This window comes from Adiantum capillus-veneris, chromosome 15, assembly GCF_014529385.1.
Source record: "Adiantum capillus-veneris isolate H3 chromosome 15, ASM1452938v2, whole genome shotgun sequence".
In the NCBI taxonomy this organism is placed as follows: domain Eukaryota; kingdom Viridiplantae; phylum Streptophyta; class Polypodiopsida; order Polypodiales; family Pteridaceae; genus Adiantum; species Adiantum capillus-veneris.
Genome location: NC_140945.1, coordinates 140,802,127 through 140,816,741, shown reverse-complemented (window position 1 = coordinate 140,816,741; position 14,615 = coordinate 140,802,127). Strand labels below are relative to the sequence as shown.

The following is a 14,615-nucleotide window of genomic DNA, read 5'->3' as shown; positions in this document are numbered from 1 at the left end:
ATCTGTTTTCAAACAATTCCACAAGGCTACGGAACTTCAAACTGGTCGTCGCCTTAAGAAGCTTTGTAGTGACAATGGAGGCGAATATGTTTCTCGAGAGTTTGTGAGTTACTGTGCTGACAGTGGAATTCATCATGAACACACTATTCCATATTTGCCTCAACAGAACGGTGTTGCTGAACGAAAGAATTGCACTATTCTCAATGCTGTAAGATGTATGCTGATTCATTCTGGCTTATCTCGTGTTTTCTGGGCTGAAGCTACTTTGACAGCAGCATTTATTCAGAATCATCTACCTACTACTGCACCCTCTGGTAAGATACCCATCACAGCATGGATAGGTGACATTCCTTCTGTATCTCATTTTCGAACCTTTGGATGTATTTCTTATATTCATGTTCCCAAAGAAACACGAACAAAGCTTGATGCTCCTGGTCTTAAAGATATTTTTATTGGATATTCTAACACTTCCAAAGGCTACAAATTCTATAACCCTTCCTCCAAGAAAGTAATTATGAATCGTGATGTTACTTTTAACGAACAGCTTATGGGAGACTCATGGTCCATGGATGATTCTGATGATACTAAATCATTGCTTCAGGCTTTTCCATTTCTTTCAGAAGATGAAACTCTTCCTATAGAGCAACTTTCCTCTTCACAACCATGCATTCCAAATGTTGCCAATGATGATATTGATATTTTTGTTGATCTGTCTATTGATTTTGAACATGGCTCATGTCATGTTTATGATGACGATATTGATGATAGTGCTTTTTCTACTTTTGAAGATCCCGTTACTTATGATGAAGCTATCTCTTCACCACAAAAGGATCAATGGCAAGAGGCTATGGAAGCAGAGTACGATTCTCTTATCTCTAAAGGTACATGGATACTAACTGAATTACCTCCTGGTCGTACAGCTATTAAATGTAAGTGGGTGTATAAGACAAAAGTAAAAGCAGATGAATCTTTTGACAAGTTCAAGGTGGGTTTCGTTGCAAAAGGTTACTCCCAAGTAGCTAGTGTTGATTATCAAGAGACTTTTTCACCAGTTGTTCGCATTACAAGTGTTTGAGTTTTATTGGCATTTGCTGTTCAATTTGATTTAGAAGCTCATCAAATGGATGTGTGAACTGCTTATCTTAATGGTGAATTGGAAGAGGAAATTTATATGGAACAACCACAAGGGTTTGTTATTCCAAGTAAAGAAGACCTTTTTGCTCAACTCCATATGGCACTATATGGTCTCAAACAAGCTTCGCGAGCCTCGTATACAAAATTTGATCTTTTTCTCACCTCTAAAGGATTCATCTCTTGCTCGTCAGACCCCAACTTATACATAAAATGCCAAGGTAGCAGTTTTGTGATTCTTGCTCTTTATGTGGATGATACCATCCTTGTTTCCAATGATTTGGTATTTCTTCAGCAAGTGAAAAAGTTATTGTCTTCTGCATTTGATATGATGGATCTTGGAGAGATTCACTCTTGTCTTGGCATTCAAATCCAACGGAACCGTACAAAAGGTATTTTATTCCTTTGACAGTCAAATTTTATTGCAGATACTATTCAAAAATTTGGTATGGAATCTGCACATTCAGCCAATACACCTTGTCTTGCGAGCTCTACGAAGAACACTTCTGACAATGGCGGTCAACTTGTCACAAATCAACCTTATGCTAACTTGATTGGATGTCTTCAGTTTGTTGGCATGAACACTCGTCCTGATATTTTGTTTGCTGCCAATTATCTTGGACAACATCTTGCATGTCCTTCTCTTAAACATTGGTCTGCTGCAAAGCGTGTATTGAAATACTTGAAAGGCACTACAGATTTTGGTTTAGTCTATCGACGACAACTCAAATCGGATTCTATGCAATCTCTTTCTCTTTTGGGATACACAGATGCAGACTGGGCAAGCTCACATTTATCAATGCGATCTACTAGTGGAAATTGCTTCTTTATAAATGATTGTCTTGTTTCTTGGACCAACAAGAAACAACGTTGTGTTGCAGTTTCTACGACTGAGTCAGAATATGTTGCGGCATCACTTGCAGCTCGTGAGTTGATTTGGCTTCGACAAATGCTGGTTGATATTGGTCACTCTCCTCTTTCTAGCACACCCTTGTGGTGTGACAACCAAAGTGCTATTAGTCTTGCAAAAGACTATGTTCAACATAATAAGTCAAAGCACATTGCTGTCCATTATCATTATGTCAGGTATGAAGTACGCAAAGGAACCATTATGGTTGAGCACTGTCCAAGTGACCAGATGATTGTAGACATTTTGACCAAAGGCCTCAATGAGTCACGTTTCATCCTCTTGCGATCAGAGCTTGGAGTTGCTTTGGCCTCACTCTTTTTAGATTAGCTTCTTTGCTATTGTAATAGCTTTGTACATATGGCATTGTAATCTTTTAGGTACCATGCACTATGCACACTCCACATTTTCACATTTTGATATCTAAGTCACTTGAATATTTGTACATAGATGCACAATTTACTTTCACATCATCACCGCTGGTTCATATTTTCACATTGTATATGGGCTTGGGTTTTTCCCTTGAACTCCCCAAGGGTTTTTTTCATCCAAAGCTAGAGACCTTTGTTTGAGTGGGGGTGTTGGAGCTATATATGGCTCACTCTACTGAACTTGGTCTCCCCTATATATTTGTATCTTGTCCTCAATATGAATCAATCTTTGGGAGTGTATATGGTGTGTCTCTTGTCTCGTCTTTCTCTCTTTCTCTCTACATCTCAACAAAACAATCAGATGCAAAGTTGTGAGAATAACTTATAGGTTCTCCCAACCCCAAATCCTCCATCACTCTTTTGCATGTCCTAACAAGCTCGACCATCGCACCCCCAAGCTTTAGGCTAGCCCACCGTGGGGCAAGAAATTTGTTGTGTACCTCGAGCCCTTTCACTGACCACCTTGTGAATAAAGCTTGGCATCATCCATATAGTAGCCCAAGATTGGTCTTGCTTTGTGAATGTAACCACAAACCAATGTAAATTTAGGATCTTTTAAGGTTGGAGAGTTCATGTAGGTACCACCATGTGGAACCCTACCCCTCACCTAAATCCAATCAAATTAGAGATTAGAGTGTAGCTTCTTGCAAAGTGGGGTGTCTTGAAGCGCTTGCCATGGAAACCCTAGAAAATTACAACTTGTAGTCTTTGAACATTTTTTAAGAGGTGTCTCTTCCCAAGCTGATAACCTTGGAGGTCTAGTGTGATTTTTCAAAAGGGTACCATTTGGTAAAGTGGCACCCAGATGAACTCAGGCAAAGGACTATATTGGAACAAGAAATTGTTCAACAATGAAGGAAGCACTGGCATGATCGCCGAATTCAAGTTCGAGAATTCCAGAAAGGAGACTTAGTGCTTCTATATCAGTCTAGACTGGGTCCAAAGAAGCCACACCTGAAGATTGCATGGGCAGGACCTTTTGAGGTAGACTGGGTCTTCTCCAAATGGCACAGTCAGACTGAAAGATTTATTTGGATTGTTGTTGCCAGGAGTATATAATGGGGCAAAGATCAAGATTTATTATTCAGAGACCAGAGAAACTGGGCCAGAACAAGGTACTAAGGAACTAGAACTTGCTGATCAAGAGATACCGGAATCAGATATTTTTGGACTTTTTCATGTGCAACTAGTTCCAGTTTCAGAACCAATACCAGAAGGACCAGATCAGTTTGATCTTAGAATCAGTACCAAGATAGTCGCACTAGACTGGGAATCAATTTAGTACCAGTATGGACACACTTTCCAAATTTTAAGCACCCAAAGGTCAAATGGCACGCCACTGGTAATTATTACAAGGATGGGTCGCACTCTTGTCCAATGCATGTTTGCCACGACAGCAACAACGCACACAAGTCTAGGAGCGGCGAGCGGTGGAGCTTTTATGGCATGAACACGTATAACAGTCAGGAAAGTTAGCATTTTTTCCCATAAATCTCCTGCGTGACGCTTTCCTCCTGTCAACCATTCGCCATCGCCGAGCTCCGAGGTTTCTTCACTACAGCCGCCGCCGCAAACTTCGACCTCTGATGAGACAGCTGACTGTCAGACAGTCTTACCAGCGACACTAGGAAATGACTTCTACACAAGAAAGTCATCTTCTCCTTCGCCTGTTTCATCGTCATCGACCTCACAGTGTATGGGTAGAAGGAAACGCTCAGAGAAGATGCAGGAAACTCTTGAGGAAACCCAAGCGATAGTTGCTGAGGCAAAGGCAAGCCTTCTCGTTCTTCCATATAGTAAAATCCAACGATATTTATTTACTGATCACGCAATGACTCTGGGATCTGCGAGTTTTGTTGCAAGCTACAAGGATTGCTTTTGATGCAGATATCATCAAGGAAGTTCTTGATTCCTTTGATGCTGAAAGTAGCAGTGCTATGGTAAATAGAAGGAAGGTGTCAGTGACACCAGAAGCCATTGCATTTGCATTTCGGATGCCTAATGAGCCCAAACCGTTGGTGGCAACTGCGCAACAAATAATTATCGCTCTGAAGGAAGATGAAACGGCTAGAAAGAAGTTCTAGGCAAGTGCTCAAGGAGTTCCAGTAGAGTAGGACTGGAAGCCTCTGTTGCTTACAGGTTTGTAGCTGAAGCAGTCAGCCTTAAGGACAACCCAACATATGTGTCAGAAAAATTGTTTGCTATACTGTTGGCCAAGATACTGGATCCACAAGTCCATATCAACCTTTGTCAAATACTCTCGCATAATGTACTCCAACAGACTGCCAAGCTGAAATCTCAAATTGTTTTCAAGGCATGGTATGTCTGGAAATTCCTGTATTGGGCTACTGCTGCAAATGTTAATGAGCAGGTAAAGCAGGCTTGGAGTGAGCAGCCCATTTTTGAACCAAAGAAAATTGAACTGTCCTCAGATGAAGAGGAAACAGACAGTCAAACGATTTCCACTGACCTGAAAAGAAAAGCCACTGCGGAAGAAGCTGACAGTTCAAAGAAGTCAAGAATTACACTGACAAAAAGCAGTGAGTTGTTGAAGCAGATAGAAAGCCAGGCTAAGGCAGTAAGCACTGAGAAAGTTGAGATGAGTAAAACTGAGCAGCAATCTGCTTAGAAGACTGTGCCTGATCAGCCAGTTTGTCAAAAATACAGTTGCTACTGGATCTGGGAAAGATCATGTAACTGTTGAGAAGATACCAGACCAGTCAGGGGACAAAGGCAAGAGTCAACTGTACAAAGGGGAAGGACCAGTGTTCTCAACTTTGTCTGGTAGAGTTCTTGCCATTACTGGAAACCCTGTGCAACAACTAGTGAAACAGGATAAGTTGCAGCAAATGCAAACTCAGCAATTGAGAGGGCATCTTTTGCTCAGCAAAGCTGATTATGCAAATTTACCCTACGTGGCTCCAGTGGCAATATATGAACCTGTTGATTCTGATCCAACCACGGTCAATAACAGATGTTCAGTATTGATACAGTCTTCTTGGAATACCATTGTCAATTGTATGGGACAATTTGTGGAGGCTGCTGGATCAGAAGACGAAGTCAAAAAGCTTAAAGCTGACTTGGCAGAAGCACAACATCAGATTGAAACACTCCAGAAAGCCCAGGAAGTGCAGAACATACAACACAAGGTACTGGAAGCTCAATCTGAAAAGACTCAGGAGTTGTTGAACAAAAAGTTAGCTAAGGCTGAGTCTGAAATTATGATCATCAAAAGTCAAAGGAATGAAGCACTGAGAGCTTCCGAGCAAGCTGAAACGATAGGATGAAGCGGGCGGAATTCAGAAAGATTCTATTGCACCACAAAGCTCTGAAGGGTTTGTTGACTGAAAGATACATCTACAATAGCTTGTCTAAAATTTTAAACCCTTCAAGCAATGATGTTTTCAACTTCGAAAATTTAAAGTCCTTGATGGAAAGTATGCAGAGCGATTTGCAAGACAAGGTGGGTGAGTTCAATAATGCTCTGATGAACCAAGCTATAATGGATTATATTGAGCAACAGACTTCCCCGGATGAGGATGAAGAAGATAAAGAAGATGAAGCTGATTAGGAGGAGGATGATCAAGAAACTGGGCATACAAAGGATGATGATGATGCCCCACAACCATCTCCACCTCCAGGACCTGGTACTGGTGGGACAGGGCCAGATGAAGGAGGCCAGTCACAGCCAGACCAGCGAGACCAGAATGAGGGTCAGTAGGAAGGACAGGATAAATAACACCAGTCGGGTAATCAGCAGACTGAAGAGGAGCAGCCCAGTAACACTGGGAATCAGCCAACTGATCAGTCCCATCACAGCAGAGAGGCTAAAGGGAAAATGAAAGTTCAGGATGAGGCACCAGTGGCTACTCATCAGCATTCACTACAGCTCATTACTTTGAATAATCAATTGAGACATCAACAGGCCTCCATCACCAGACAATATCTGGAGGATGATGCTCTCTGGACTGACTTGGAAAGATTTAAAAGACTATATGTGGGAGCCAAGGAAATGGTAGAACATTGGAAATCAACTGCTTTCCATGATAAAGAAGCTTGTAGACTACTTGCGCATCCCAATACAGTCCAGCTGTTGGAACGAGTTCCGGAATGGATACTCAATGTTGATGAGAAAGTGGCAAACCCGCACTGGCAAAGGCAATCTATTGCGGATTGTCGGTCCTTAGCTCTAGAACTGGAACTTCTGCTAGGTAACAAACCAACTTACCGCTGCATGAAGGATGTTAGGGTACAACTCAAGGAAATTCTGGTACAAATGCAAGCTACTAGAGGTGTTTTGGATCAGAGAGTCAAAGCCATTCTTGAGGACCAGACAACTACTACCAGAGGACCTCAAACGCGAATGTCAGTAGGAGCACAGGCAACTGCTCTCCTAACCCTCTTCCAGCTAGTGAGAATCACCAGAAAGATGATCCAGCAGGATAACCAGGCTGTTCTCAATTTCCTGGAATTTGTGCCTGATTCTCCAGTTCTCTTGTATGCTGTTTTAGCAAGAGAAACTGAGCTGCCAAAATTCTTTCCAGCGCTGTATCCTCAACATCAAGAACCAGTTGATCGACTCACATATTTCAAAATAACTGATGAGCTTCAGGATTGGTATGAGCGAGCAACTGTGGAATGGAAGACTTGGCAGACATTGCTCAATGATGCTCTCCAAATCAATGACATTCATGCAATGAAAGAGGAGCTGCATAGGATTCAGCTGTGATTGGGCCAGTGGAAGATTCAAGCCAGAGGATTGACTAGGATTACTAATCAGTTGTTGCTACAACTCACGGTCGAATTGTTATAGAATTGATATTTTATTATTTATTGCAGCTGACAGATGCAAAAGACTAGACCCAGCTTGGCCTATGCGAATGGATATGTATATCATGTACATTTTATTATTCAAGTGCTCTTTTATGAGCTTTGGCCATTTATGACCGGCCGGCCAGTTTGTAACCAATTTGACCATTCAAGAAATCTATATAACAAATACGTGCAAGAGGGAAATGGTCACTCTTGCACGGGGGGAGATTGCACCCAGTGTCTGCGTTCTTCTTCTCACCTCTCCTCTCTTCTCTCTCACGTGCCGGCATAGCACTCCCTTCTAGGAGGTGCGCCTGCACGTGCTCTTTCCCTCTCTTTCGCTCTACGTCTCTCGCTGTTCGCGTATAGCTTCGATTACGAGTTCGTGGATGTGCCAGGTATACAATTTTGTTGATTTATGGCTTGCTATGTGCTATTTCGAGTATTTTGCAGGGCTTTCCACGCTCCCATTTGCAGCAGTGGTATCAGGATGAGAGCGTTGCAACGACTTTTTGCTAGAATGTGTACGCGTAGAGTACATGTTTTCTTTCTGCAATTGCTACATTTGTCATAAGAATGAAGAACTACTGAATAAAGACATATGAAAAAAAAAAACAAAAACAAAAAAACCTAACTCAAAGACTAGTCCATGAAGTTATTTTCGATAGGAGGATATCTCCAAGAAGTAGCATTGAATTATGACTTTTGAATGCTTCTTCGTAGCTATGACCAATGTATTAATGTTATCACCAAATATTTTGTAGCACTCATGTAGTAGTAGGTGATATCTCATACGCGCTTGGGAGATGGGATCTAAGGCCTTCATTAATCTAGGGACCTATTCTTGTTTGATAAATTCTCCATTAACTTTGCTTTCTTATGAGTTTCCCTCTTTATTTGTGACTCAAGTTCATCTATGATATTAAGTTGAATTGCAGATTTTTTCTACTAAACTGTTTCACATTTCAGTTTCAGCAAGGTTATGTATAACTTTTTCTTTTCTTTCTTTTATTTGTTTCTAGTTTACTTTATTTTCACTTTTCCATTGTCCAATCAAGGTACCAACACTGTACATTCTCAAAGTATAATCAAACGCTAATATTGAATCGATAGTTGCAACACTTGTATCTCTCCCCATATGCCACCAATGGTATATATATACTTTCAAATACAATATAGCCTCCTGTTCCTCTTGCGAGCTAAGGTTCTATGGAATAGTCAACAACAATTTGTGAGCACTTTGTTATACTGCACAGTGGTGTCAAACACATAGTAAATATTTTATCTCCATTATGTCTTATCTAGTCCATTGGTCACATGCACACAGATTCGTCGATTTAGGCAGTGTGTCAATGCTTATCTACTGCAGATTCGCCAATTTAGGCAGCACAACAACAAACAATAGATTCATGCTTTTTTGAACTTATATCAAATGCAGATTCGCCGATTTAGGCAGCACGTCGAGTGTAGATTCGCCGATTTAGGCAACACCGATCACAAAATCATGCTGCAGTGACTGGCCACCACTGTAACTGGTATCATTTTGTTACCCGAGTACATAAGGAAAGTGATTTGGATTTACCATTCAAGAAATCTATAAAACAAATACGTGCAAGAGGGAAATGGTCACTCTTCCACGGGGGGAGATTGCACCCAGTGTCCGCGTTGCTCTTCTCTCCTCTCTTCTCTTCTCTCTCACCGTCCCGGCGTAGCACTCCGCTCTAGGAGGTGCATTTGCACGTGCTCGCTTACTCTCTCCCGATCTCTATCTCTCTTTGTTCGTGTATCTTGCGATAATGCGACCACGTGATTGTGCCAGGTATGCCGATTAGTCGGTTATATGCTGTTTATTGTGTTATTTCTGGTATTTCGCAGGGCAGCCGCGACTTCCGTCTGTAGCAGATTACGACAGTGTTTATGTGATGAGACTTGACATTATGAGATTGATGATGAGTGTGACCAATGATATCTTGATTTATCAGGGTATGACATATACTGCTTATTCTAGTGGTATGTGACACTAGAATAGGTAGTATGTGGATGACGGAAGGCATAAGATAATGATTGTTTAGTTTCATAAATTTCTTTTATTATGTGATGTATTTGACACAACATACTAATCATTGTTTTTGACAAGTATTGTTTGCAGATTTTTATCTTCGCAACTGAGGACAGTTGCTTTCCAACTAAGAGGTATGTTATAGAATTGATATTTTATTATTTATTGCAGCTGACAGATGCAAAAGACTAGACCCAGCTTGGCCTATGCGAATGGATATGTATATCATGTACATTTTATTATTCAAGTGCTCTTTTATGAGATTTGGCCATTTATGACCGGCCGGCCAGTTTGTAACCAATTTGACCATTCAAGAAATCTATATAACAAATACGTGCAAGTGGGAAATGGTCACTCTTGCACGGGGGGAGATTGAACCCAGTGTCTGCGTTCTTCTTCTCACCTCTCCTCTCTTCTCTCTCGCGTGCCGGCGTAGCACTCCCTTCTAGGAGGTGCACTTGCACGTGCTCTTTCCCTCTCTTTCGCTCTACGTCTCTCGCTGTTCGCGTATAGCTTCGATTACGAGTTCATGGATGTGCCACATATACAATTTTGTTGATTTATGGCTTGATATGTGCTATTTCGAGTATTTTGCATGGCTTTCCACGCTCTCGTTTGCAGCACGAATCTTCCAAATTGCTTGAAAAATACATTGCAGCAAAGCCGGGTCTGGCACCGCAGCACAGGGAGATGGCTGAAATTCTTTTCAAAGCTCGCGTCAAAACAAATCATCCTCTTCCAGAGGGAAGGATCCATACTGCTTCGCATTGTCATAAGCCGGCCCGAACCAGACTGAGCAAGGGCAGGCGTACACTCTATGATCCTGACACCAAAACCTATCATTCTCTCACGCCTTATGAGGTAGAGATGACCACAGACCGGTGGGATCAACTTGAGCAGGAGGCCATTTACGGACTGATTCAGAGGGAGAATGCTGGTGTGGGACTTCTCAGGCACCATCCCGGTCAAAGAGAAAAGGCAAAAGGAAGAGGGTCCAATGGAAGGATACTGGGTAGTTCCATCTCAGAATTCAGTGGCAAATTTTCTTCTCAGCAGGCAGGGAGAGATGACAGCTCCACCTTGGCCTGGTGAGAGCTCCACCTTGGCCTTTTCTGCTGCCTCCTACAATCCTTGGTCCTTCTTGAACTCCTACTCGTAATATTTGAATGACCATTCTCTATGTGGTCAAGCTGGCATCCCAACATCAGAACCAGACGATGGATTTTTCAGTCTCACATCAGAATCAGACAGGGGAATTTTTCAAAAATTTTGGAATCTTGCCAAAATTCAAGAAAGAAGGGAAGGATGTAGACGGCTGGATAATCACCATGTGGGAACGTGTTCTTAGAATATGGGTAGCAAATTACTTAGTAATTACTACAGTAAACCCGAAGTGTATAAATAGGGCCCATTACATTATTATCGGGTTGGCAATTGTTATCACTTGTATTAGCGCTTTGGGCTATCATTGTACTTGAGCATCAGTGGCAGTATTGTTGGCTGTACTTTCCCTCTGTAATCATATTCGCTGTAATCTTGATCTGTAATCTCAATCATGGCATATATTTCAGTGATACTTACTTCTTGTCCAGTCTTCTGAATCTGAACCTTATTCCAGTCTAGAAGTATGATTCTTATTTCAGTATCCACATTTCAGTTTAGTCTTTGATTTCTGTCCAGTCTGTTGTATGAAATATTCCCACACTAGTAGTAGCTGAAATCCTTCAACACTGGAATTAGCTGTCTCAAGAGATCAGCTCCAATTCCATAGGTCCTAGAGGTGGAGATAGTGTTGGGGCATCATCATCATCCTTTGTATGTCCTGCTCCTTGATCATCCTCCTCCTGATCAGCTTCATCTTCTTGGTCTTCTTCTTCCTCATCCAGAGAAGTCTGCTGCTCAATATAATCTAATATAGCTTGATTCATCAGAGCATTATTATACTCAGTCACCTTGTCCTGCAAATCACTATGCATACTTTCCATTAAGGACTTTAAATTCTCTAAATTGAAAATAGCATTGCCTGATGGATTTAAAATTTCAGCCAAGCTGCTATAGATATATCTTTCAGTCAGAGAAGCCTTTAGAGCTGTATGGCGCATTCACAGGTTTTTGAATTTTGCCCCATTCATCCTGAGCATTGTTTATGCTCACTCTGCAGCTCTCAGTGCTTCATTTTGTTGATTCTTGATGATCATTATTTCAGATTCAGCCTTAGCTAACTTTTATTTTAACAACTCATTAGTCCTTTTTGAATGATCTCTCAGTACCCTGTGTTGTATGTTATGCTCTTCCCGGGCTTTCTGGAGCTTTTCAATATGATCTTGTGCCTCTGTCAAGTCAGCTTTAAGCTTTTTGACTTCTTCTTCTAATCCAGCAGCCTCCATCAGTTGTCCCATACAACTGACAATGGTATTCCAAGAAGAGTGTATGAGGATTGAACATCTGTCTTTTGACTGTGGTTGGATCAGAATTAGTAGGCTCATATATTGCCACTGGAGCTATGTAGGGTAAAATTGCATAATCGTATTTGCTTAGCAAAAGATGCCCTTTCAATTTTTTAGTCTGCATTTGCTGCAACTTGTCCTGTTTAACCAGTTGTAGAATGTTTCCAGTATTTGGACTAGGAACTCCACCTGGTAGAGTTGAGGAAGCTGGACCTTTCCCTTTGTCCAATTGGCTCTTGCCTTTGTCCCCTGACTGGTCTGCTATCTTCTCAGAAGTGGATGGCTTGGCCTGATCTTTCCCAGAACTAGTAGCAACTACACCTTTTACTACTGTGACTAGCTAGGCACACTCTTCCGAATAGATTGCTGCTCTGTTTGGCTCACTACAACTTTCTCAGTGTTTACCGTCTTGACCTGGCTTTCTATCTGCTTCAAAAACTCACCCCTCTTTGTCAGTGTAGTATTTGGATTCTTTGAACTGCCAGCCTGTTCTGCAGACAGTTGCTTTCCTTTTCAGGTCTATTGAAACAGTTTGACTGTCCGTTTCTTCGTCGTCTGAGGAAAGCTCAATGTTCTTCGACTCAAAAATTGGCTTCTCACTCCAAGCCTTCTGTACCTGCTCATTAACATATGTAGTAGTAGCCCAATACAAGAATTTCCAAACATACCAAGATTTGAAAACATTTTGAGATTTTAGCTTGTCAGTTTGCTAGAGTACATTGTGCGAGAGAATTTGACAAAGGTTAATAGGAACCTATGGATCCAATATCTTGGCCAACAGCATAGCAAAAAGTTTTTCAGATACATACGTTGAGTTTTTTTTAAGGCTTACTGCTTCGACTACAAACCTGTAAAGCAGTGGAAGCTTCGAGTCCTGCTACTGGAACTCCTTGACCACTTGCTTTGCGATTATGTTTAGCCGCTTCATCCTCCTTCAGAGCTATACTTATCTGTTGTGCAGTTTCCACAGAAGGTTTGGGCTCGTTGGGCATTCTGAATGCAGATGCTATGGCTTTTGATGTTACTAACACCTTCCTACCATTTACCATGGCACTTCCATCTTCAGCGTCGAAGGAATGAAGAACTTTCTTGATGATGTCTGCGTCAAAAGAAATTCTTGTAGCTTGCAACACAACTCGAAGATCCCAGAGCTGTAGCAGAGTCATTGCTTGGTTAGTGAATACATAACGATGGATTTTACTGTACGATATAATGGGAAGGCTTGCCTTTGGAGCAGCAACTATGGCTTGGGTTTCCTCAAGAGACTCCTACATCTTCTCTGAGCATTTCCTTCTACCCATACACTGTGAGGGCGATGACGATGAAACAAGCGAAGGAAAAGATGACTTACTTATCGTCGAAGCCGTTTCTTGGTGTCACTGGCAAGGCTAGCTGACAGTCAACTCTCTCTTCAGAGGTCGAGGTTTGCGGCTGCAACGAAGAAACCTCGGAGCTTCGCGATGGCGAATGGATAACAGGAGGAAAGCGTCGTGCAGGGGATTTATGAGGAAAAATGCTAAATCTCGTGACTGTTATACGTGTTCGCGCCATAAAAGATCCACCACTCACGCCGTTCCTAGACTTGTGTGCGTCGCTGCTGTCGTGGCAGACATGCATTGGACAAGACTGCGATCCATCCTTGAAATAATTACTACTAGCATGCCATTTGACCGTTGGGTGCTTAAAAATTGGAAAGTGTGTCCCCACTGATACTGGACTGATTTCCAATCTGGCTCGACCATACTGGTACTGATTCTAAGGTCAGCCTGATCTGATTTTTATGGTACTGATTCTGAAGTTGGAACTGGTTGCACATGAAAAAGTCCAAAAATGTCTGATTCTGGTATCTCTTGATCAGCAAGTTCCAGTTCCTTAGTACCTTTTTTTGGCCGAGTTTCTCTGGTATCTGAATAATAAATCTTGATCTTTGCCCCATTATATACTCCTGGCAACAACAATCCAGATAAATCTTTCAGTCTGACTGGGCCATTTGGAGAAGACCCAGTCTACCTCAAAAGGTCCTGCCCAGGAAATCTTCAGGTTTGGATTCTTTGGACTCAGTCTAGACTGATATAGAATCACTAAGTCTCCTTTCTGGAATTCTCGAACTTTAATTTGGCGATCATGCCAGTGCTTCCTTCGTTGTTGAACAATTTCTTGTTCCAACATAGCCCTTTGCCTGAGTTCATCTAATTGCATCAGTTCATCTAGCCTCTTTTTAAGATTATGGTTGAAGTCTAACCCATACTTCACAGCCATTCTCAGACTGGGGATCACAAACTCCATAGGAACCATAGCTTCAGTGCCATACACCATTCTGAATGGTGTCATTTGCGTAGTTACCTTATAAGCTGCCTATAAGCCCATAGAGAAGTCTGAAGTATCAAATCCCACTGGTCTGGTTTCTTTTGCACCACCTTATTGAGATAGTCTTTATTGTCTTGTTGCTACTTTCAGCCTGTCCATTGCATCTGGGATAGTAAGGAGTAGATTTCCGATGCTTTCGTGAAAGCATATCCAATAGGATTTCCATAGTGTCATTGATAAAATGTGTTCCTTGATCGGTCACAATATCTACTCGACATCCATATTGGCAGACAATATTCTCAAATAAAAACCGTGCAGTTGACTGGGGGATATTTCTGGGCGAGCAGTTTCCGGCGAGCACTTTTTAGGAATCAGGTGAGAAGATTCCTAAAAAGATTCTCCCTTCCTCTTTGTGTACTATCTCTCTCTCTCTCAAAGAGAGAGAGAGAGAGAGAGAGAGAGAGAGAGAACTATAGGTATGGAAGCTAGACAAATTGTTTCAAAAACAATATAGACACGGG

General features: G+C 41.7%; 1 pseudogene; it reads right to left on the bottom strand.

Annotated features, from left to right (window-relative positions):
- The window catches only part of LOC147441585 (uncharacterized), a 113,039-nt pseudogene extending 100,203 nt beyond the window's left edge, over nt 1-12,836 (bottom strand).
- Between the last annotated feature and the right edge of the window lie 1,779 nt (nt 12,837-14,615).